Source organism: Ascaphus truei, chromosome 9 (genome assembly GCF_040206685.1).
Source record: "Ascaphus truei isolate aAscTru1 chromosome 9, aAscTru1.hap1, whole genome shotgun sequence".
NCBI classification, from domain to species: domain Eukaryota; kingdom Metazoa; phylum Chordata; class Amphibia; order Anura; family Ascaphidae; genus Ascaphus; species Ascaphus truei.
The window spans coordinates 60,317,258-60,341,288 of NC_134491.1; the positions used below are offsets into that span (position 1 = coordinate 60,317,258).

Below are 24,031 nucleotides of genomic sequence, written 5' to 3' on the forward strand. Positions count from 1 at the left end.
CAGACAGCGCAGCACCCAGCCTGTGTACTACAGGAAGCACAGCGAAGGTCATGTCAATGTGCTATCATTTCCCCCCATCATCTCCAGAGCAAGAACAGAGAAACCTATATATTAGATGGATTAGTTCCTGGAGGACTTACTTTAATATATATATATATATTTTTTTGTATAGTATAGTATATCAAAAACGAATAGACTATACCATTCTGTGGCTAACGCAATGCTTTTATCATTATATACACACACACACACACACACACACACACGTACGTGCGGCTAGTAACGTGCGTATACTCATTTTTTGAGAGACGCAGGCATGTACAAACTTTACATGGTCAAGAAAGTGGCTGTCCGTTTCAAGACAAAACGAAGAGAAGGACAAGAAGCCTAATTTTCCAGCGGTGTGAACAGACACTTTCTAGTTTTATGGCACAAAAGCAGTTAAAGGCGTTTCTTTCCTCGCAAAATTGGACAAGAAGCTCTTCTGAGTTTGGATTCTACATTTCAGAGGGCACAACACTGTGTACACCTCTCAGCCCAAAGTAGAGCAGAATAATCTCCAGTGCCAACCCTGCTCTGTGATATTCAGGGACATAGACACAGACGTGTGAGAATGCTGCTCTTTTCCTTCACATAGGTTTTCCTTCACGCTGCCAGCTTTCCCTGTATCACTATTACAAGTATGCCAGCCTTGATGTTGGAATGCAAGCTGTATGGGCGAAAAGACTCAGATTAGCAGCTCACCAAAATACTGATAGGGAGTGAGATGCAGGGGACAAGCAAAACCCTCAGCTGGAATCGGTCACCTCCTGTGCTTTATATTTAACTCCACAATATTCTGACTAATCCACTTAGCCTGAGCAGAAAATCGAGTCCTGACAGACCTAACATAAGTGGCTTATACTGCAGGCAACAGCTTTATTTTTAGCCTAGTTTTCTATGGAAGAAATGGCTTCTAAAATGAGCTCCGTGTCCCATCTCGCCTAGTATTTAGAAACCTAAAAAGCAACCTCTCCCTGCAAAAAAAAATCACGTTAATATGTTCTTCACAAATTAAAACATCACTTTTCTTTTGTTGTGTTATCGATTTTGTTGTGTTATCGATTTTCTTGCCTCTCGCCATCAAAAGTTTGCATCTTCCTGGCTACCTCTCAGAAATCACTCCCTATCCTTGTGTCATACTTGGAAACTGTTTTATTAGCACAAACATAGAAATTCTAATCCGATAAGGTCCATGTTTAGCAGGAGGTTTGTGCTGTCGCAACGCCTCCAATTCCACTGGCTTCTCCAATACGGATATCGACTTGGCACCCAACATTTTGCCTTTTATATGTAGAGCGGTATGTGCTACACTGAAACATGCAGAAGATTAATAATGGTGGGGGTTCTCCCCCACCTGTTGGAGTAGTTGCTCCTTTATAGGATGAGCATTTTAAATTTCATGTGTTTGACGAAGCAGTTTATCAGAGAGACTGGTGCAATAATTAAATGATTCAGCTGCCTGTAGTAACAATACATGGTTGACAAAGGGGGAGATTGGGTGGGGCAAATTCACAGCACGTCTGCTACAGGCTAGCGCAGAGGTAGCCAACTCCAGTCCTCAAGGGCCACCAACAGGTCAGGTTTTAGGATATCCCTGCTGCAGCAGGTGGCACAGTTTGAATGACTGCCACTGATTGAGCCACCTGTGCTGAAGCAGGGATAGCACCAATACCTGTCCTGTTGGTGGTGCTCTAGTGCAGTGATGAGCAGGTGGACACAGCTAACCAAACCCCCACTGTTGCAAGTGCCTCTTTGCCAGAATATAACTTGGTCTACTATTCAATGTTCTATTCAGCCCTCCTAATCCCACTCATTTGAATGGATAACATGTTTCACTGTTCACAGCATGTCGAAATGAACCCGTGACGTATAAGTAGAATAATCTGAATGATTGACACCTCTTTATTAAAAAAAAAAAAGAGGGATAAACAGGCACCTATCATTATTTTAAATGGTTTGGAAAACACAGTGATTGCAGCGTGGGAGAGGTTTTATTTCACCCCCTTCTCTTTTCTGCTCATGGAATTATTATCGTTTATTTGTAAAGCGTCAACATATTTTCCGCAGCGCGGTACAATGACGGCGATCAGAGATGCGATCATTACAAAGGGCTGCAAAGAGGTAATGAGGGGCCGGGTTCCTGAGAGCTTACAATCTAGTGCAGGGGCTGGCTAACTCCAGTCCTCAGGGACCACCAACAGGTCAGGTTTTCAGGATATCCCTACTGCAGCACAGGTGGCTCAGTCAATGACTGAGTCGCTGACTGTGCTGAATCAGGGATATCCTGAAAACCTGGACTGTTGGTGGCCCTGGCTCTACAGAAAATACACCAGCGTATCTTAAATATGGGGATGGAGAGGCGTCGGGAGGTTACATGACAGGTTAGTAAAATGGGCAAAGTATTTGGTTGTTCATCGTATCACTCAATTTCCGAGTTCCCGTATCCTCAGAGAAATACGTGGTCCATGTGGATCACTCGCACATGAGATAATGTTCCCGAAATACAAGCGCGCAGTCCCTGACTGGCTGTGACGCTTTATTTGTATATGCTGCTGGGTGTCAGCTGCTAACCACATAAACATTTACTTATGAAACACAGACGCCACCCACATTAAATATATGTTTGTGATAGCAATGCACGCCCATAACAGCAGTGACTTAACCCTCCCAGTGCTGGAGAGCACATATCTTCAGTTCACTTTAGCAGTGAAGTGGTTAAAGCTGGCCCCACCTCATATATGGTGTTCCGGAAAAAACCCAACAACCGCGTTTCTCTTTTCTCTATCATTTTTTACGTTTGTTTTGTTGTTTGAAAAATGCAATACAGGCCCCCCTGACAGCGAAAAGGTTAATTCAAGGTACCCTAGTACAGGGGTGTTCAACTGCAGTCCTCAAGTCCCCACCTCCCCCCCCCAACAGGTCTGGTTTTATTTTTAGGATATCCCACCTTCAGCACAGGTGGCTCAATTAGTCCCAGCTTCAGCATAGGTGGGTCAATCAGGCCCTGCTTCAGCACAGGTGGCTCAATCCATTCCAGCTTCAGCACAAGTTGCTCAATCGGAGGCTCAGTCGATTGAGCCCCTCTGTGCTGAAGCTCTGATACCCTGAAAACCTGACCTGTTGAGGGGGCTCGAGGACTGGAGTTGAGCACCCCTGCTCTAGTAAATAAATATCAGAACTGTAATATATATATATATATATTTATATACTGCTGGTAACCTAAAAGACACTGCAGCAAACATGCAGCGATCAGGGGCAGTCGTGAAGGTCTTCCTGGCGGCAGAGGGGTTAAAAGATAATTTTGTGCAAAGAGATTCATGATATATGTTTTGGTACTGAAGGAGTTAGCCCCAGCCTGGCCGCTCCTGTAGGGGAAGCGCAGTACTCATGCTGTTTGGCAATGGCTGCTGACTCAGAGCTTATGGCAATGGTGTTAAAGTGAGCCAGGGGGGAATCTCCGCTCCCTGTGACCGCTTTCCCCGTGTTGTGACATTGTTGGAACCAAAAGGTCACTGGGTTCAAATGCTGCTCTCACCGCTGACTCTGAGTCAACTTCACAAAGTCACAGCGATTGTAAGCTCTTGTGCCCGCCCTCCTGCCCACACAAACTTCTCGCCCATAGAGATGGGTGGATTGTTTCTTCGGATTTGAATCCGCTGTCGATTGTCAGGTTGCGTTAATCTGCAGAATTCCACGGATCAGTCTCAAAATGGCACGTCAGTCAAAATCAGGGGGGGGGGGGGTGGAGGGAGGGGTGTGTGCGTGTGCGTGTCCGTGTCCCCGTGTGTGTGTGTGTGTGTGTGTGTGTGTCCCTCCTCAAACCTTCCTCCAAATAAATTAGGGAGAGGTGCCTGTGATGGAAAAGGCGCACACCTGAGGTACCCTGGGAGATATGCTAATGACTATGAAAACTATGTTTAAATGAGTCCTGTCCCACACTTCTTAAAAGGATTTCTATAAGACCTCCCCCAACACGGGCCACGCAAAAACGATATTTCGGTATGCGGATTGAATCCGGGTTCGGATAGTTAAAAATCCGACTACGGATTGTGAAACCGTTCCGCGGATATGTTAAAATCCAGAATCCGCAGGACAGATTTTCAATGATAGAAAAGAAAAAAAAATCTGGGGCGGAATGGATTTAATGGCGGTTTTGGATCTATCCGCTCTGATTTTTTTAGTACCCAATCCATAGATGGATTTTTAAGTGAGGATTGGATTTGGACTAAACAAATGTAGGGAGGGAATTTGGACCAGTCCGCTCATCTATAGCTGCAAGCATCATGATTTAAAGCAGGGGGGCTCAACTGCAGTCCTCAAGACTCCCCAACAGGCCCCATTTTGAGGATATCCCAGCTTCAGCACAGGTGGCTCAATCAGTGGCTCAGTCTTTGACTGAGCCACTGATTGAGCCACCTGTGCTGAAGCTGGGATATCCTTAAAACCTGACCTGTTCGGGAGTCTTGAGGACTGCAGTTGAGCCCCCCTGGTATACAGCACCGAGCATTTTAATAATAGCCACCCATCCGATAAAGATCCATGAAGGTGCCATGTTTCTATAGTAATAATGTAGGGGATTTTATTTACATTTTCAACACCAATGCTGAGTTACCCACAAAACTGTATGGCAGATGGTCTTCTGCCATAAGACACCCATATCCCATTCAAGTCCATAGGCTGTAAGGTGTCATGGCAGAAGACTGCTTAGTAAACATGGGCCAGAGTTCTTTTGTTTGATCTGATTAATAAACTGTTTTTTTTTTTACTTTGTAAATACCATCTGTAGCGTCTCCGCCGCTCTGCTAGAACAGGGATGGTAAATAAGTATACGCTCCCCATGCTGCCTGTTGCTATTTGCCCTGGTTGCTATATAAACAGGCTATTTCTGTGCCTCCCAGCAGCAGGTGATGCTCGTGCGTGCCCTCTCTATAGGGCTGGGGGTGTGAGCTGCTTGGCAGTGGTATTTCAGGGCAGCTGTGCCCCTTTCCCAGGTTCTCACACTCCTGTCACTAAATTAGAAAGCAACTTTCATCCCCAGCAATACAGAAAGTCCAACAGCTGCTGTCAGGAAAAGTGTAGGATACTGTAATTAACCTATGGGCCACAGGTGTGTCCCTTAAAAGGGCATCTCCAAAATACATTGCTCTCTCGATGACAGACATAAGGGACCAAAGGGCTTTTTTGTTGCTCCCTTCCATATGGAGAAGAGGACTATGAACCATCGATGCTGGCCTTCCCATCACAGGGGGTTTGTAGAGACAAAGTGGACTTATGACTGACCAATGGAATCTGTCCCTCCACCTGCAGGGTGACACAGACAAAAGGAGCCAATAGGCTTTTTTGTTTCTCCCACACGCAGAAGGGGGTCTGTGGCCCGTCTGTTCAGTCCATCTCATAGCAGGGTGATGTCCAGGCAGAAGGATAGAATCTGCCCCTACTCCTATACAGACATGCACAGTCTTAGCAACCGCTAATCCCAAACGTGTGTGTGTGTGTGTGTGTGTGTGTCCGTCCGTCCGTCCGTCCGTCCGTCCGTCCGTCCGTCCCGCTTGGAGTTTGTGACCTATTGTATTCAACAGAAGGCAAGAGCCCCACTGCTACATCCAATATGACAAATGTTTTAGTACATTACTATGTATTTTATCTCTATTCCTTCTTCATAAATATGGGTCATTTAGTTCAAAAGATACGGCCTTCTATGGGGCCGGCCCCAGTCAGCGCGTGCTTGAGCGTTTTAAAAGCACGATCGCGCAACCACATTTCCAAAAGACAAGAAACTTGTCTTTTGGCGCAGCAGCCAAGCGCTGGCTATGTCACCGTGGCGGTTCAGCCAATGAGGGCAAACCAGCCGCGTGACGTCATGGCCGTGCCACCTGCCACTCCCCCCCATCGCGAGCAATCAGCAGTCCTCTGGTCTCTGCAGAAACAAGTGGACGCGCCGCTAGGCGCTCCAACGTGCGCGCACTGACTGGGACCGTAGCCTTATGTTAGGGTTATCATAAGAACATATTAAAAAAAAGAGGACAAAAAAAGTCGAGTGGTGAGTGCCGACTGCGCATGATCGCAAGTGTATGCGCAGTTGGCGCTCATCGCTCACACGTGCAGTTGGCACTCACGCTTGCGCATGCACAGTTGGCGCTAATCACTCATGCATGCGCAATTGGTGCTCACCGCTCGTGCACGCGCAGTCGATGCTCACCGCTCACGCAGTGCAGTCAACTCGATCGCACGTGCGACGTCTGCGCTCCCGGACATTTTTAGTTATTTCACCATTCCTCCTGCACGGCGAACTTCAATCAAAAAATCCGGACATGTCCGGTATAATACGGACATATGTTAACCCTACTTATGTACTGCATATCTTCCTCTGCATAGAGAGAGGAGGACACGAAATACAGCAGCCAACAGCATGGGGTGCGTGACATGCCTAAAGGGTTAACATTTAGGAAGCACTCCTATAGCGGCAGAATGGATGTTATGGAACACGAAGCCCGCCACTCTTATGGCAGAACGACACAGGCTAGAAGGGCCCAATGTGACAGTCTGCCCTTGTAGGAATGTCTCTGTCCCTAAAGCATCACCAAACAGTTATGTGTCTGACACATTGTCATATCAGTGCAATGTAGGTATAGAAAGATATAGGCACATACTGACTGCAGTACAATGCCAGAAGATACTTTACATTCCAAACAAGTGCCATAAGGCTTAGCACTTCTTAGCTAATACGGCCCTTGGCTAACTTCCCCCTCCCCAGATTGACCTACATTCCTCACCGAACTTCCCTGTGTGAGGTTGCAGCTGGACAGACTGGATTCCCACAGGTATCTCCATACTCGGCCACATACATCTCGCTGGAATGACATTGTGGACGTGCTGCTTGTACCGATGCCAGGAAATACCCCAGACAGCCGGTATCTGCGTATCTCGCGTTGCGTCACTAAGGAAAAAAAACCAAGCCATATTTTTTTATATTGGCCACTTAATAAGAAGAGTAGCCTGGCGATGATATCTCTGAAGTGGGAGAAATGTAGCGGGTTTCCTTAAACACATGTAAGCACAGATAACGTGAAAATGTCACTTTTTCCAGCATATGGACGCGTTTCCTCAATGACATCAGGTTACTTACGCATGCCGCCTGCCTGCCGCACATCAGAAGGTGAAAGGTCGGGTTGTAATCAACACAAGTGATACCGCAACTAAGAAAGTCAAACATTGACACGTTTCAGCTCACAGTTTTTAGGGCAGGGGTGGCCAACTCCAGTCCTCAAAGACTGAGCCACTGATTGAGCCACCTGTGCTGAAGCTGGGATATCTTGAAAACCTGGCCTGTTGGTGGCCCTTGAGTACTGGAGTTGGCCGCCCCTGGTTTAGTGCATGAAATCTGCAGTCGTGGGATATTATTATTTTTTTTTTTTTAAATATTACACCAAAGGACACTAAACGGTCAGATTTAACCCCTTGGAGGGGCGACCCCATCTAGGCGGCCGAAAAACCACTTTTTGTAAACGATTTAACAATCTAAGCGGCGCTGGCGGTGTACTAAAAGCGAGGACCTTCCCCTTCCGTTTACATCGCAGGAAGGAGGAAAGGGTCGCGTGTGCACTCAGGAGAGGGACATGCACCTATTCATTATTGAATTTCTATTGGAGTGCCAGTGATTTTTTATCATATATATATATATATATATATATATATATACACACACACACACACACTTAGTGTTTTCATGTACACGACTGTGCCTGAAGCTAAATAATCTGTTGAATTGTCATGTCCCACAGAGCTTGCAATATAATATTGGAAGGAGCAAGCTGCCCAAGGTCAAACAGAGGACTGAAGGTCACGTGAAGGAAGCTCTTCCGCAGACACACTGCAATGTTGCTAGTTACAAACCCCTCCTAGTACAGACCTAGTTGTTTATTGTGTGGGCTAGACATTAATTAGCATTTACACTGCAAAATGTTCTCTGCGCGCCCATGGTAACATTGCCTTGGGCAGGTCGACCCATTCACTGCCATGATACTGCCTCCTGCCTTCACGCCCAAGGCAAGGTAACCCATTCATTGGGTACGTCCCCTCCAGCTGCCTGGGATTTAAAAGAAGTAACTAATTCGTTCTGCTTCTTTGTTAATAAAGTAGGATTGTGTGACCTTGTGTGTTAGTGTGCAGGAATGTCTGTATGTTCGGTAACCACTTTGGTCACCACTGACCCTGTGTCACTCGCACCCACATCTAATGTGTGTGTTTGGCAATTTGTGTGCTTGCATTAATAGATTGCGTGTAGGGTTACTCAGTGTGTGTCGGTCATTATGGGTTGAATCAGTTTGTGTGAGTGTGCCTGTCATTGTGTGTAGGAATCAGTGAGTTAGTCGGTGTGACTGTCATTGTGTGTGAGATCCAGTCAGTGTGTGTGGGGATCAGTGAGTTAGTGTGTGTGCCTGTCATTGTGTGTGTCTCTGTCCATGTGTCACAGCTCTGTCAGCTGCTTTCCCAAATCCTCTTATCATATTCATGCAGAGAGACCTCAGCAGGGCAGGGCACATGTGCAACGTGTCACCACCCTGCGGGACAATGAAAGGGTTACAGTTCTTTCCCATGTATCCGGGCAGATTTTCCAATGTTGGATGGAAATCACCTGCTCCTTCAGCAGCCGGGAATTGCAAATAAAACGTCACTCACCGAAAACGCCACGAGGTGATTCTTCTATGTAAAGCACTGGGGGTCTCCGCGGTGATCCTGCAATACGTCAACACAGAATCCATGCTCAGCTCCTATTAACCCCTTCACCGCCGGGATGCGGGGGGGTTAAGAGCTGCAATCTCTCCTATGACTTAGGCTGGGGCCGTGGTGCCGCAGACCGTGCAGAGGCGTCCGCACGCTGAGCGATCAGACTGCCTTAAGGCAGTGATCGCGACCATGCGGGTGGGGGCGCGTTGTGCAAGAAATCAGTTGTAGCTGATTTCTTGGCGCGACAGGCCGGTCACATGAGCGGTTTGCCCAATGAGGGCGAATCAGCTCCGTGACGCCTCTAGGCACGCCCCCCCCCCCCCCCCAGCGCGGTACGGAGCATTTCCACTGGCCACAAAATGCACCGCTTCACGCGGGTGACGTCACAGCCGCGCACGCCTCCGCACGGCCGAAGGCACCTTGGCCCCAGCCTAAAGTGGCAGGGAAATCTTTTTGTTTTATACATTTCTTGATTACAAGTGAACATAATATTAAACAGGTGTTGACACATATTCACAGTTATATCACATCAATAATATAGACAAACACTTTCAAGGGAAAATAAAACTAACATATGGCCAATACAGATTCCAAACGCTGAGTAAATGACACAGTCGCATTTGTTCTTTAATAGGAAATCAACAAACTATATATATCTTGGCCAAACATCGCGGGTCACTTATTTATTAATATATTTTTAAACCTTCTTGCTTTTCTAACCAGATTGTATATGACTGTTCACTAGAAATAAATCTACTCCACCTCCTCTCCTTTTAGGGAAAAACAAAGAACAGACAAATCAAATAATACAAATATATTGATATATTTTTAAAGTGGGGAGGGGGAGGCAGACTCTAAACACTTTACGTCCATCCAAACCCTTCCAGTTACCAGCAAACCTCCATCTGATCCCTACAGCAGATTCTGTTTTAGCCAAGTTCCCGTCAGTAACGCAACAGATACCCATTCAGAGTAAAGATCGCTGGAGGTCGGTTGTTCAAATATGGTTTCCATATAGGTATACATTTTCCAGCCCTATTAGAGATAACGGAAAAGTGTAAGAAACTTCTCCGTAATCACAATGTGAAAAAGAAAGCATTCTAATTGATTGATACTTGGTGGAAACAGTTTAAGACAATTTACCAATATTCATTTGCGAGCAGCCAATGTGATCATCCCATCAGTCCGTCCAGGCAAGGTATCGGTCTGGGTCTCCAGTTCTCCACACACCTAGTCCAAAGGTAGCCTCAGATGGAGCAACCTATTCAAATAATTTAAAGTTTTCTTTCAGAACCTCCTGATCTTTCCGTAGTACCACAAACAGTTGTCCATTGTAGCACCCAGGCACCCACACTTCATACAGACTGCCTCACTTTCACTTCTGACATTTATTTAGTTGTCTGAGTACCAGAAAGCCACAAGTTATCCCTTAGGGCTGCCAGGTGTCCAGTATTTGGACATTGTCCAGTAAATAATGAGAGGTAATGCTGGACATGTATGTGTATACCGGTATGACCTCTGTGGGCATAGTGACCTGGCCAGCTTGTGGTGGGGCCGCGGGATTACCCAGAGCAGGGAGTGAACAGGGCTGCTGCAAGGGGGCTGGACAGTTTCCTCCATCCTGATTGACTGCATTACCCAGCAGCAGCCAATCAGGAGGTGGTGTCAGGTACATGGGGGTGGGGCCAAGGAGAGTAGGAAACAGCATGGATTAGAGAGAGGTGAGAGGGATGTATGTGTGTGTCTCGAGCGTGTCGCACCTTTCACCATTGTGTCCAGTATTTTTGGAGAAGCCGCCTGGCAACCCTATTTATCCATTTGAATTGTAATTTACGCAAATTAGCGTGTACCTCCTTGCATCCACTAAGGCAGGGAAATGTTTAAGGGGTCAGTCCCTCCGAGGAATAAAGTGTACTAATGGCAGTAATTCTTTTTTTTTTAATATCTGTTTATTGAGGAAAATATACGTTATCAGCACACTATATTCCAAACAATCACATTAATATCAAGATATTCGGCAGTAACATGTTTAAGGGGTCAGTCCCTCCTAGGAGCAAAGTGTACTAATAGCAGTGATATGTTTAAGGGGTCAGTCCCTCCTAGGAGCAAAGTGTACTAATAGCAGTGATATGTTTAAGGGGTCAGTCCCTCCCAGGAGCAAAGTGTACTAATAGCAGTGATATGTTTAAGGGGTCAGTCCCTCCCAGGAGCAAAGTGTACTAATAGCAGTGATATGTTTAAGGGGTCAGTCCCTCCCAGGAGCAAAGTGTACTAATAGCAGTGATATGTTTAAGGGGTCTGTCCCTCCTAGGAGCAAAGTGTACTAATAGCAGTGATATGTTTAAGGGGTCAGTCCCTCCCAGGAGCAAAGTATACTAATAGCAGTGATATGTTTAAGGGATCAGTCCCTCCTATGAGCAAAGTGTACTAATAGCAGTGATATGTTTAAGGGGTCAGTCCCTCCCAGGAGCAAAGTGTACTAATAGCAGTGATATGTTTAAGGGGTCAGTCCCTCCCAGGAGCAAAGTGTACTAATAGCAGTGATATGTTTAAGGGATCTGTCCCTCCTAGGAGCAAAGTGTACTAATAGCAGTGATATGTTTAAGGGATCAGTCCCTCCTATGAGCAAAGTGTACTAATAGCAGTGATATGTTTAAGGGGTCAGTCCCTCCTAGGAGCAAAGTGTACTAATAGCAGTGATATGTTTAAGGGGTCAGTCCCTCCTAGGAGCAAAGTGTACTAATAGCAGTGACATGTTTAAGGGATCAGTCTCTCCTAAGATTGGTGTATTAATAGCAGTGCCATGTTTAACCCCTTCAGTTCCGCCGGGTCCTGCGACCTCCGTGGCTACGACCACCCCTCTTGCACTATATATATATATATGTAGCCCCCTGTAAACAGCACAGGCTATACCTATCTCCCTTCTACTGTGGTAAGTCCTGTTAAGATGAGGCACCAGTAATCATCATGGGTTTTCCCCCTTCATAGCCCATGAGTGGTAGATGCAGGCCTGGACTCTGCTGCAGGCGTGAGCAAGAGGGGAGGTTCTGCTGACATCACGAGAGGTGGGGCTAGCTCTGTATTTAGCAGCCAACTCCGGTGAGTAGAGTTAGTTTTATGCAGTTAGTTTATGCCGAGAGTCTGGAGTTGCCGGTTAATTATGCCGTGAGTCGGAGAGTCCTGCGGATCGGTCCGAGGAGTTGGAGGAGACCGCGGTCTCCCCTGCGCAGAGTGCAGGAGCAGAGAGAGAGAGAGGAGAGGAGAGATTCAGCCTCCTTTAGTAGAGCTGATAGAGTTATAGACCTGGTGGACCAATGCCCTCACCCCACTACCTAGGGGTGATGGGGAGAATCCAAGCCCCACCGCGAGGCTAACCTCGGGGGTGGGCCACGGGGTATTGAAACCCCAGCCCAGACCATCCTGTCGGAGGAAAGACTTGGAGGGAAGGAGAGGAGGAATTATCTTTGTGGAAGGAGAGCGGCGTAATAGCAAGTCTTTGCCGTTGTTGTTGTGGCTACTAGAAGCCACTACCATTGGGAGATTGCTGATCTGTCAATAAAGAGACTATCCTTTGTTACCAAAGACTGTGTGTGAATTGGAAGCTATTACCTTGGGACCCAAGGGGTTCTTCTATACAGGTCCTGTCCCATATTCCTGGGAGTATAGAAGATGGAGGCGCTGCACCACTAAGAGATCATGGAGGCTACCACCCCAGAAGCCCCGTCCTGGCTCCCCAATACCATCGCGGGAAGCTCAGGCCCTCCTGTTCCTCACAGGTATGCACCACACCGCATGTAATCTGCCCTCATGTACCCTAGACACCACCGTAGAGTCTGGGGGAAGGGGGGAAGTGGGGTTATATTTGGAGGCGCTGCTGAGATGATATGTCAGAACAGGACCGGCTTATAGCAAGGCGGAACGGGCAGAGTGAGATGCACTCTCCGTGCAAGTATTGGAGAAAGATGGGCGCCCATAGGAGGTGGCGTAGGAAGGGTGAATAGTTAGAGCTGACCGAGTTCCTTGAGGCAGGTAGCGTGAGGCAACTGGGGGTGTCAGCCTGTTAACCAGTCCAGGGACCATGGCCCAGGGCCCGCGCTATGAGTAGCCAACAGTAGGAGACGCCCGTACCTAGAAAAGAGGTACCATAGCTATCACTCACACACACGCCCCACAGAACACTTGCATGGTAGACATCGAGTACAGTGCATGGAGGAGAGGAGTTCCGCTAAGCCTGGGGTACAAGCCACCTCAAGTTAGTGAGAAACAGAATGCAGAGCACACAGTTGGCAGTCAGTCAGTGTTTAGGTACGAGGTACCCGTTAGACACTGAGGATAGGGCACATGGGCGTTTGGAGGACTCATCCAAGATGGCGTCCATCCCTGCATGTGCTCTGCGGAGCAAGAACAGTGATCTAAAATGGCGGTTCCCGCCAAGCCTGGAGCAAGCACGTGCGTTGTGCACAGAGACTATTAGGAAAATGTGGCGGGACATGTGTAATAATTTGGCGCCAAACCCGGATTCTTTGCAAGGGAAGAGGAGCGGTGCGAAAACCGAAAGCCCACCCACCTGTGCCGTGAATGGTCAGAAAGCCCGGCCACGTCACGCTGAAGAAGAAAAGATCCCGCCTTTGGATTCCACAAGAGGGAGGGGGCGCAAGGAGAGCAAATCAGGAGAGTCCTCCCCAGCGAAGGGAGGGACCGGAAGCCTGAGCGAAGAGCTTCACTTTTATCTGGCATTCGAGGAGCAAGGAGCTGGAACACTGAGCTGTTCCAACCCTGAGCGAACCATGTCCGAGATGAGGACTTCCATCTACCAATTACCAGGAGGCCTACTGGTAGTGGAGGTAGCTGAGCACGAATACATTCGGTGTTTGTGCGTCCACTGCGGGATACCGGGCGCGGTACCAAACACCAGGGCCCGATGCCCTCAATGTGGCGCGTTTTACCTTTGGCCGAATGAGCCGTGGCCTTTGTTCGGAACCCCACGGGGTGCCTCTCCGGGAACATTGACGGAGGTGGTGGAAGGTAAAGAAAAGACTGCCCTGGGTCCCCGTTATACCAAACCGGGAGGAACCAAGGCTCAGATCGCTATTGAACTGAGCGAGCTGGCAACAGAGAAGAGCGCGACCGCAGTGGAGGTACCAGAGCAAGACCACTTTGTACCTATACCCACTGGTTGTATCGCCGAAGAACCAGGTGACTCCCCAGCGGAGGAACCGATCGTGATTTCCTCGGAGGAAGAGATTGGCGTGACATCGGTGGCGATGCGTCTACCGGCGAACCACCCCAAAGGCATCAAGAGAGAGCAGACAAGTCCAGAAACCATCCGACGGCGAGCGCTGGTGCGGCCGGAGGCCCGTAAGAGTCCCACCGCAGTGGTGACTCCCAGTGCGGCGGAGACGGAGACTGAGACGATCCTAGAGGAGCCCAATGTCATCAAAAAGCAGCTGAGCGGTAAGGAGACTCCACCACCCCCTTACTCCCACCAGGCGCAGACCACAATCCCGGTGAACGAGAAAGAGAGGCTTGAGGCCTACTTGTTCGACCGTGTACCGGATGCTCCGCCCCCGCAGGTCCTCGACGCACTTCCGGTGCGTGACCACGGAGCGGGTGGAGATTCTGCAGTCGATCCTGATGACGTCGTTTCCGGTTCCACCGGAAAGAGAAGGCCTGGAGGAGTGTTCTCCTCTCGAACATAGACTCAGCCATTGCCCTGGCTATCCTACAGAGTCGAGGCCCCTCCCGAGAAGCCAGAAGTATGGCGGGGAGTGCCTCTAAGAAAATGTTCATTGGGCGTGGTGTCACCCGCTTGCTGGACAATGCCATGGATGTTCCCCCAGCCCCGGCCACAGCCCGTGCCCCGTCACGAGTGGTGCCATCGGGACCTACCAGAGATAAATTATGTAAATCCCCCAAATACGCCAATGACTTGTGGGATTGGGAGTTGAGTGATGAAGGGTCTGATGGGGAGATACCGTATTCGAGTGTTGTACCTGTGCCTAACCCTGTGCCGTTTTCTCCTGCAGCTAGAGGGAGGGCCTGTGCAAAGTGGTGCACAAAATGAACCCCACTACGTATTATAATGCCAAGGGGAGGAGAGATTGCTCGCGATCTACTGATGCGGGTACGTCCGGTGTATTATCACAGGTAGAGTCTGATGTAGAACGCACTAGTCATTCCGCAGAGTACGAACACCGCGACAAATGGTGGGCACCTTTGTTCACCGGATACCACGAGGGGATGGACCGTACGCGGTTCTTATTAATTAAGAATGATGTAGTAGACCATTTGTGGGCGGCTGGTTCTTTCACTCCGCGGGAGGTGGAGGATGAGTTAGATCACCGGTTTAGAGAGAGAGAACAGAAATTGATTGTACCTCGAGGCCCCAGTATATTGTACGATGAGGTAGCTACAGAGGAGCCTGTATTTTGGGTACCCCGAGCAGGGCAGGGCACCGCAAACTCACCAAACTAAGTCGAGCTGACCGGGCCATAGTAGCAAGATACCGGCAGTCACACGGGTATGAGTATCCATATGTGCCTGAGCCCATCATGAGAGAAATTGAAGAGAACCGAGACAGTTGGCTCAGGGAGGCAGTCCAGGAATACCTTCGGACCAAGTTCGGTCAGGGAGGGTATCACAATGAGGATAAGATTAGTAAGCTAGTGCGCATATGGAGCATCGGTAGGTGTATCTACATGCACAGTGTTACATACAGGCCTGAGCATGGGCCGGTCCAATCGTTCGCTGTAATGTCACGGATCATTATGGACGGCGGGTAAGAAAGCCTGATCCAAAGCACTATCTGTAGGGTTCTCCATGTTGGGAGTACCCGGGTGTACTTGTATTGAACTACCTCATTATGCCATGTATTATGTCAATGTTTATGTGTGCTGTTTCCCAGGTGGTTCGCCGCAGGATGGGTTTGCTAAAAATAGGTCCAAGTGGGGACCATTGGATTCCACCATAGGGAGAGTGTAGCCCCCTGTAAACAGCACAGGCTATACCTATCTCCCTTTTACTGTGGTAAGTCCTGTTAAGATCAGGCACCAGTAATCATCATGGGTTTTCCCCCTTCATAGCCCTGCCCTGAGTGGTAGATGCAGGCCTGGACTCTGCTGCAGGCGTGAGCAAGAGGGGAGGTTCTGCTGACATCACGAGAGGTGGGGCTAGCTCTGTATTTAGCAGCCAACTCCGGTGAGTAGAGTTAGTTTTATGCAGTTAGTTTATGCCGAGAGTCTGGAGTTGCCGGTTAATTATGCCGTGAGTCGGAGAGTCCTGCGGATCGGTCCGAGGAGTTGGAGGAGACTGCGGTCTCCCCTGCGCAGAGTGCAGGAGCAGAGAGAGGAGAGGAAAGATTCAGCCTCCTTTAGTAGAGCTGATAGAGTTATAGACCTGGTGGACCAATGCCCTCACCCCACTGCCTGGGGTGATGGGGAGAATCCAAGCCCCACCACGAGGCTAACCTCAGGGGTGGGCCACGGGGTATTGAAGCCCTAGTCCAGACCATCCTGTCGGAGGAGAGACTTGGAGGGAAGGAGAGGAGGAATTATCTTTGTGGAAGGAGAGCGGCGTAATAGCAAGTCTTTGCCGTTGTTGTTGTGGCTACTGGAAGCCACTACCATTGGGAGATTGCTGATCTGTCAATAAAGAGACTATCCTTTGTTACCAAAGACTGTGTGTGAATTGGAAGCTATTACCCTGGGACCCAAGGGGTTCTTCTATACAGGTCCTGTCCCATATTCCTGGGAGTATAGAAGATGGAGGCGCTGCACCACTAAGAGATCATGGAGGCTACCACCCCAGAAGCCCGGTCCTGGCTCCCCAATACCATCGCGGGAAGCTCAGGCCCTCCTGTTCCTCACAGGTATGCACCACACCGCATGTAATCTGCCCTCATGTACCCTAGACACCACCGTAGAGTCTGGGGGAAGGGGGGAAGCAGGGTTACATATATATACTCCTTATTAGACTTGTGTGTATGTGTATATATATGTATATGGAGGTACAGTATACATTACCAGAAGCGGCAAGGAGGCGACAGCACTCAGAGGGTGAATATCAAAACGTATGTATTAAGCATAGCACAAAACTCCAAAGTTTCAGGGCGCCCCCCTGAGGAAGATCCCCCAGAGGGATCGAAACGTTGGAGTTTTGTGCTATGCTTAATACATAAGTTTTGATATGTGTGTAAATAAATACTCCTTATTAGACATGTGTATGTGTGTGTGTATATCATACATTTTAAGTTATGGTGGGTGAAAGAGGCGACAGAAACCCTCCACCGTTAGCATATAGCCAATAAAGAATATCACTTGTGAGCACATTCACATGTCTTAGACAGGTCTGCAACCCCGCCTTTCACCATTATCGAAAACAACCAGGGAAGCGCTATATTAGTTGGGATCAGGCTCAGCAGCCAATTTTATGTATAAACCACATATAAAACAATAGCATAAAATAGCATGAATGAATACACAAAAATATAATATATAAAATGAGTAACACAAGTCTCTGCCAGTTGGAGATTGTCCAGGTGATGTAAGTGCAAGTTAATGCCCCTGTCTGATGTGACAGACTCGGGCAAGAGTGACCTTTGAGAGGTATAAATCCAGAGTGGTAGCTGGGATGGAAAGCGCTACCAACTGTGCAGGTAATGAAGTGTGTAGAAATGGGAAGGTGCCGTAGGCATCAAATATGGAAAAAGCTCACCCAGACTTCAAACTCTTTGCGCTGGTGGCTCCTTTTGTTTCCTCCTTCACAGCCTCGCTGCAGAAACTCCGCTGCACAGCTCTCCTGGGCTTGCACACCAGGGATGGAACTACTCACAGGGCGCCGGGTTTCCGGGTATGATGTCACGGCCGGACGTGACGCACCAACCCTTCCCGGCTGTGCCTGGAGCTGTCGCAGCACACAGGGGCTGAGAGCCGAATTTCACACACCTCACACAGCTTCAAAGTTCCACAGCCTCCGCAGTACACTCTCCAAGGGACTCCACGTTAGACCACCAGGACTGGGGCAATGAGACAGGGATGCACAAGAGCTGCAACCCCTCTAGACTCCTCCTCCTACGCGTTTCAGCACGTGACGTGCTTTCATCAGGGATCTTTCACCATTATCACCTAGCATACAGTGCTTCCACTGCAGCAAGGAAATCTGGGAACTGACATGCAAATGAGCACATAGTGTCACCTTTTGCCTGGAATATTCATTCACAGCGATACATCAGCTTAAATGGGCTCCATGTGAATGGATATTCCAGGCAAAAGGTGACACATTGTGTGTGTGTGTGTGTGTGTGTGTGTGTGTGTGTGTATATATATATATATATATATATATATATATATATATATATATATACACAGTGGTTGACAAGTATACCAAAATATCTACTCGCCACACAAAAAAATCTACTCGCCACCTAGTTGGGCCAATATTTACTCGCCCGGGGGTTAAATCCACTCGCACGGGGCGAGCAAATGTATAGGTTTGTCGAACACTATATATATATATATATATATATATATATATAAAAACAAAATCGAATAGACGTTACCGCTCTGTGGCTAACAAAAAGTTTTAATTTGTGCGAGCTTTTGAGATACACTGATCTCTTTTTCCGGCGGTGTGACAATGGAAAAAGCCAGAGAGGTTTTTGCTTAAAAACAGTGCATCTTGGAATGTATCTGTGACTGAAGCCTGTCCCTCCCCCTGTGCAGTATGCAATTTATGACTTAAGGCAGCGGCGCACCCAGGGGGGCGAGGGGTTTACAGACGCCTGCGCGCGCACTTAAATTAAATGACAGGGAAGCGGCGAAGGCCTCTATAAACCTCAGTTAGCTATGGTTCAGCCGGCTTCTGGAGACGCGTCGCCATGGCAAATGCGGGGTCATGTGCCGTCGCGTTGCTAAGGCAACGTGATATAATGACGCCCAGGCGCCGGGAACCAAGGTAAGTAAGGAAGGGAGGGGTGGGGGCGCGCGGAGAGAAGGAGAGCAGGCATGGGGGTGCAGGGGAAAAAGATTGCGCTCCCCTGACTTAAGGTGTTAAATGGTCCCTGAATGGTGTGTGTGTGTGTGTGTGTGTGTGTGTGTGTGTGTGTGTGTGTGTGTGTGTGTGTGTGTGTGTGTGTGTGTGTGTGTGTGTGTGTGTGTGTGTGTGTGTGTGTGTGTGTGTGTGTGTGTGTGTGTAAATATACATTTATAAAGCGCCCACAGTGTATACAGCGCATACACACACATATATATATATATATATATATATTTATTTATATGTTCAAAGACAGGCACTCACAGGATCTCGCGGAATGAAGTATTTATTACATTCTAGAAGTCGATTTATTTGATTCCTATAATTTAATAAAAACTTCACTCAGCAAGTTCCCGTGAGTGCCTGTCTTCGAACTTTTCTACACTGCGTTTTGCAGCTGCACCCAGGCAAGTATATCGAGTTACGTGAGTGCCGCCTAGATTTTATATATATATATATATATATATATATATATATATATATATATATATATCTATATATATATATAGATATATATATATATATATATATATATAATATATATAATATATAATATATATTATGTTATATCTATATTTATGTAACTACAGTAGCCTATTATATGCTGCCACCTCCTGGCGAAAAGAAGGAGAGCACTTTTGGTTCATAATTATATCTTATGATCCTATGCAGATGTCAAGTGATTTCCTATTGGTGCGTTGCCAAGAGCAGGAGGGGAGAAATTCACAGTGGAGCCACAGCTGCATATAGATTTTACATGCACCAGTCCCTGTCCACATAGCTTACAATCTAATTTTGATCCATTGAGGCACATGGAGATAAAACGACTTGTGCACTTTAATGTGTTCAATGCAGTTTGTTTTTTTTACATTCCTTTACTATATTCCCTCTCCCACCTCTGCCAGGCGGCTAGTCCACGACTCCACCACCCTTTCAGCAAACATGGACTTCCTCATGTTTCCCTGGAAATCTCCTACCGGTTTCAGAGCATGACTCTTGTTCTAGCACTTCTCTAGCACGTGCTTCCCCCTGAGCTACTTAGTAACACGCATGTATCTGAAAGTCTCTACTTCACAAGTCCCTATTAAAGCATCAAAACATGCAAAATCGTATATGGTTTTTTAAAAATAAATCAGTTCTGTAGTATTAAATAGTGATTTTTTTTTAATTCAACTCTTAATGCCATTTTTAACGAGTTGTAATATATTGAACATCCTTTGATTTCTGTAGCAGGTTTTAGCCCACCTCCCCAACAGTGCAAGATATTTGTAACACTTTCCTGTTTGTGATAACTTGTTGCCAATGTTCCCAGCAGTTTGAGCTGCAAACTGTAACATTAGATATTGTTACCTTAGTAATATCAGGATACATTGTAGCTGCTGAGTTAACACTGACTGAAAGATTGATTGGAGATGAAAGGCGGCCATTTAGATAGGCACACAATCAGGATCTTTACAGATTTATAACAGGAGCACCAAACGATTGCCAGCTTAGGCAAGAATGTAAAATTATACATTTTCACATACTTTACATATAAAGAGAAGAAAGAAGGTAAAAAAAAGTGGGGATGTATGTAGTATTGCTGCTTTAACCCTTTGGGCTGGCCCGCTCAGAGTATTGCAGGGCTCAAACCACTGTCCGTGTGCACTCAGGGCCTCTTCTCCACCCTTGCGTCAAGTGATGACATCATGTGACCTTGCGTAGCCATGCCATGTGACTTCTGAGGTAGCAGGAGATGCCGGCACTTACAGAGGCCCAACGCGCTGCCCCGGCCCAACTCCGGTAGTCACAGTTTAGATGTTGTGGCGGTTAATTTAAGCATCACAAATGACGGAAGTTGGGCAGTCGGAGGGCGTGGGGCCTCTGCAAGCGCGGGGGTAGGTGCAGCCGCACCGATAGCAGTGTCATCAAGCCGGGCCCAAGAAGACACTTCCTTTGGGGAAATTACGTTGGCCATCAAATCCCGCGGGACAATAGGAAGCTGGAAACAGAGCACGTTGCGGCTTCCTATTGGATGACTTTAACCCTCTCAGTGCCCTGGGACGTCAGGGCCATCGACAGAGAGGAAGAGCTGGGACAACTGTCACAGGCCCGGCGGCTGAGGGGGTCCGGCCTGCCAGTGCGGGAAGCTGGGCCCGTCCAGAGATCATGTGTGTGGGGTGAGGGTGGGGGATTGTGGGGGAGTGGGATTTGAGAGGGAGTGGGATTTGAGAGGGAGTGGGGTTGAGGGAGAGGAGTGGGGGAGGGGTGTATAAGGAAGAAGGGGTGTGAGATAGGGAGCAAGAGAGGGGGAGGATGATAGAGAGGGGAAAGAGTGAGGAGGGGAAGTGTGTGAGTGAGAGGGGGTGAGGGAGCAAGAGAGGGGGAATGAGTGAGCGAGCCAGAGAGGAGTGAGTGAGAGGAGGGGGGAGTGTGTGAGACGGGGTGTGAGGGATCATGAGAGGGGAAGTGAGTGAGCAGGAGAGGGGGGAGTGAGTGCAGGAGAGGGTGTGTGGGAGACGTGGGGGAGTGAGAGAGGGGGAGGAAGATTGAGACAGAAAGGGTGGGGGAGAGAAATACATGGGAGCAGTGAGAGGATGAGGGGGGAGTGTAAGAAGGGGGGAGAGAAACAGAGGGAAGAGTGTGAGAAAGGTGTGAGAGGGCGGAGGGTAAGAGAAAAGGGGCGGCTCGCAAAGCCGCGGACCCAGAGGGCCAGGTGGAAACTCCAGTCCTTGGGCCCCCGGGAAAGCTGTTGGTGGCTCTGCTTGACGTAGAAGTTAGGTCCAAATAAAATGTGTGTTGTCTTATGGGAGATCGTGTCCTGCGCTCTTAAGAAACTCAGGGCCCAATCTGAAGTGATGGCGGATGGAATGGGGAGTACTCCATCATCAGGGAGAGGTCATGTGATTGCAATTGCCATAGGGGCCGCCACACTCTGGCCTTTAAAGGGTTTACCTGTGCTGTTTATCTCCTGTGTGCGTCAGCTTGGGATCTGAGGATGGTAAACAGGAGGCGTTATTGGATATCATTCATCTTTCTCCCCTTCTACAGCGTCAGAAACTCTGCCAGGCCTGAGGCAGCTAACGACCTGCGTCGTATCTAAATAACTTGATTAATTAACCTTTTACATTTAATGCACCCGCAAGCAGAAAGTGATTTAAAGCAGAACCGTCCCCCCCCCCCCCCCCCGAGAAGCCAACAAGTGTAACTCCTATAACCATGGTATCTGGCCATGTCAGGCTCCTTAAAACAAATTCTTATCTTGTGTTAAAAACATCATTTCGTTTCTAGCTCCTGTGGTCACCTATCTCCTGAACAGAGCATCCCATTTTTAAAATAAAAACAGCGTTGGAAAGGGCAGCGAGAGATCTCTGACAAGTACATTTTAAAAAAAAGCGATCAGTGCAGCCAGCTTTCCCTGCCAGAGAAGCTTGCCACCCTTTATCCTTAATATAATACATACATGCCATCCTAATGTTCTAAGCTGCAGGACCTCCTGTGGCAGTGTACCCGTCCCTGTAATGCCAGCATCCTACAGATGCAGCGGCCGTTATTGGAACATTTCACGGAGCCGTTTTCGTGTGCGCTGCTGTATTCCACGAGGCAGGCACACCTGTGTTTACCGCGGTTGATTTGTTTGAATTTCATGGATTCTAATTTCTTTGTGTGCGATTCTTCGCGTATCCGTGGCAGAAATGAATGAATTGTAATGTGTACAGTACTGTGCTACTGTGTCACTGTGCTACTGTGTCACTGTGCTACTGTGTCACTGTGCTACTGTGTCACTGTGCTACTGTGTCAATTTGGAGGTGTTTAAAAACCAGGACAATAAAATGCCATTTTCTGCACTCGATAAAAATGAGAAATCCCGCGCCATGACATGGGTATTCCGAGGTATACAACGCGTGACATGTTCGGATAACGGCCGCTGCATCTGTATGAGACATAGCAGACGTTTACCAGGAACACTATGTGTGAAACACTGCACTGTCTGACTCAACTGCATTTACTGTACAATACTCAGATAATACCACAAGTCTGCTTATGGAAAGATGCATCACATCACCCAGGAATCTGAAGAGCCAAATTACGCACCTTTTTTAAACCCAGCAGAGATTCCTAGGACGCCAGTAAAAAAAAAGGACCTTGGATCCCCTTAGCCTGCTTTAACCTCTTCAATGCTGCAGAGTCCTGGAGGGCAGCGAATAAACCAATGTCCCCTTTCAAAATCCAGAGCTAGAATATATGTATGAATATACAACCCTTTAATTCTTTCTAGGCAAAAGGACCTATTTACATTGTTTTTCCCTTTACCTGACAATCTCTGGCTGTGATACTAATCCAAGGTTGAATAATGCACTTTACTCTGTGTCTGTGAGCCTTCCAAAATACCACATAGATATTAGACTTCCAGGCAGGGTCTCCCTTTGCCTTGTGTTGTCACTTATCTGTAACACTTATCTCCATTGTCTGCAATTTATTTACGGTGTATTGTAATGTTGTAAAGCGCTGCGTACATTGTATGTATGCAGAATATTCTTTATATAGCGCCACAGTTTACACAGCGCTTAGTATCTCAGGATCTAAAATTACTGCAGTTCAGTTCGGGAGGACCCCCTGTTCCAATGCTGGAAAAAAATTCATTGAACCTGAACTCCCTCATTGTAACACTCGATGTGGATTCACATGGAAGACAAGTCTAGCTCATCTGACGTGAGTGTCACTCGGAGGAAGTCAGGGAATCCAGGGAATGTTACTCATTGGGAGCAGGGACGGATTGCGCATTAGGCACAGACACGTGCCTAGGGGTCCCCAAGGTTAGGGGCCCCCCCGCATCATAGAGGTGCTGTGCATGTAAATTTGCTTGCCATGCCGCACTGCTGCCTGGCAGGGCTTCGGAGTCCAGGTTTCTGAACATTGAAATTGCTGTACCAATTTTCCTAGCAATGACGACCACGAACTGCGCGGGCGAAAGATCTGTTTCAAAGTTGAAACTTATTAAGAACGAGCTCAGCAGTTGTTGCTTCAACCGAGATATAAACGCTCTTCCTTTGAGGACAGTTGAATCAGATAAAATCGAATTTGATGATATTATTTGTGACTTTCCTAATAAAAACACCCAGAGACATGTAGATAAATACAATGTTTGTGTTTGTAGTCATTTTTTCAGAATTTCAATAAAAGTGTTGAATATTGTTCAATAAAAACATACTGTATTTGTATTTAAAAGTGACTTATGTGGGTGGGGCCCCCA

The 24,031-nt window shown here is 47.7% G+C and overlaps 1 long non-coding RNA gene across 1 annotated transcript; it reads right to left on the reverse strand.

Annotated features, from left to right (window-relative positions):
- Positions 1–9,445: 9,445 nt before the first annotated feature.
- On the reverse strand, positions 9,446–17,603 carry LOC142502303 (uncharacterized). The gene is made up of 3 exons (XR_012803729.1): positions 17,482–17,603; positions 9,913–10,030; positions 9,446–9,804 (listed from the first exon to the last, which is right to left on the reverse strand). It is a non-coding gene; the product is annotated as an uncharacterized LOC142502303 (long non-coding RNA).
- Positions 17,604–24,031: the final 6,428 nt, after the last annotated feature.